The sequence below is a fragment of the Epargyreus clarus genome, unplaced genomic scaffold, assembly GCF_041222505.1.
Source record: "Epargyreus clarus isolate Ecla_fem2 unplaced genomic scaffold, WU_Ecla_fem_2.2 ptg000001l, whole genome shotgun sequence".
Lineage (NCBI taxonomy): Eukaryota > Metazoa > Arthropoda > Insecta > Lepidoptera > Hesperiidae > Epargyreus > Epargyreus clarus.
Window position 1 is genome coordinate 3682611 of NW_027332209.1, and position 1903 is coordinate 3684513.

The 1903-nt window shown below is 38.8% G+C and overlaps 1 non-coding gene across 1 annotated transcript; it reads left to right on the forward strand.

Annotated features, from left to right (window-relative positions):
- The first annotated feature begins 716 nt into the window (after positions 1-716).
- Positions 717-806, forward strand: TRNAY-GUA (transfer RNA tyrosine (anticodon GUA)). Its single transcript is given in 2 exon segments — positions 717-753; positions 771-806. It is a non-coding gene; the product is annotated as a tRNA-Tyr (tRNA).
- Positions 807-1903: the final 1097 nt, after the last annotated feature.

Sequence of the window (1903 nt, forward strand, 5' to 3'; positions counted from 1 at the left end):
TTCCGAATATACAAACTATCTTCCCGGGCAGACCACGGAAGGATTACGGCCGGCCTCGGTAAGCCAACTTAAAATTGTTTATCTTTTCGCTGCACACTGCAGTTTGAAAGCTACTGACAGTTTCAGGGGACTATATTCTGAAGGCAATTTGGATACTTATATGTGATATCACTTGCTAAAACGGTGAAGGAAAACATCGTGAGGAAACCTGCATACCTGAGAGATTTATAAAAAAAGGTATGTGAAGTCTACCAATACGCACTTGGCCAGCGCGGTGGACTATGGCCTAATCCTTCTCATTCTGAGAGGAGACCCGTGCCCAGCAGTGGGACAGTAATGGGTTGATGATGATGATGATGATATGTGATATAAAATGTTTTGTTTAGTAACCATTGCTACTTGTAATAGACGTCATATAGGATTGAAGTCCTACCTCAGGTCGGCCACAGATCCGATACCCCTGAGGACTAAGTTGGAATGCCTAGTACTAGTGTCCTCTGCATTCTTCTGAATTATATTATTTCTTTTAAGGAACAGATTTTGGTGGCAAAAATTAATATAGTATAATGTATGTATATTCAATAGCTGGTACATTTTGGTTTTTTTGTTTCAAGTTTTCAAGGGATTCGTTTATGTGGGGGGTCATACAAGCTTTAAATAAAATTTTCTAGTAAATACTTCGAAACTAGTATGTAATTTACACCTCCCCCTCACAACCTTCGATAGCTCAGTTGGTAGAGCGGTGGACTGTAGTGTGAAAAACCGAAGTTATCCATAGGTCGCTGGTTCAAATCCGGCTCGAAGGATTTTTTTATTACTATCATTATTTTTATGTAGCATAATAAAACGTTCGATACTATACTCGTATTATAACATTTTGTTTAATCTTAAATTGTCTATTTCAGGTTTAGTCTGCTGTTTTGAAGAAAGTTAAAGTGAAAGTGTATTTATCTACTTTAGAACAATAAATTTTAGTAAGATTTAACACGTCCTCTACAATCTCAAATTCGATTATAAAACAATTAAAATGGTATGAACAAATAATGAACTATTATAAAGTTCAAAGGAACTACTAAACAATTTCAGACGACACTAGAACTCCGCTGGATTCAGAGGAGCTGAATTAGGACAGTAGCGGTAATTAGAAATTCCAACTTCCACACTATCAGAAATATCAAAAAGAAAAAGATGTAAAAATTAAGCATAATTAAATTCCAGAGATTATTTTTATGTAATTAAATTAGTAAATAGGTATGGAGTTCACCTGATGTTTTTTAAATAATAGGAGTAGCAGACGAGCGTGTAGTCCTCTTTATGGTAAGTGGGTACTGCCGTCATTCGACATTTACAATCAACCCCAGATAGCGTTAGATTCCTACCTGAGGTCGATCACAGACCCGCCGCTACCCCTGAGGACTAAGCTGAAACGCCTCGGAAAAGTATGTCTCCCTTACCACATCCTTCAAACCAGAACACCGCTTAACTGCTGCTGCTATTAGGCAGAAATAGATGGTATGTGTATTGCCACTTACCATCATGTGTATCGCATACTAGCTAGTTAATTATTATAATAACAAAATGGGACGGTATTGTGTCTCTATTTCTGTTTATAGTGTTACGGTCACGGTACTGTGTGTCTCATGTTTTTGGTTTTTTTTTATAACATAGGAGCAGCAGACGGGCATGCAGTCCACCTGATGGTAAGTGGCTACTGCCGCCCATGGATATATGTAATCAGCCCCAGATAGGATTAGATATTCCTATCTGAGGTCGGCCACAAATGCGCCGCTACCCCTGAGGACTAAGCTGGAACGCCTCGAAAAAGTATGTCTCCCTTACCACACTCTTCAAACCGGAACACAGCAGCGCCTAACACTGCTGTTATTAGGCAGAAATAGGTGTG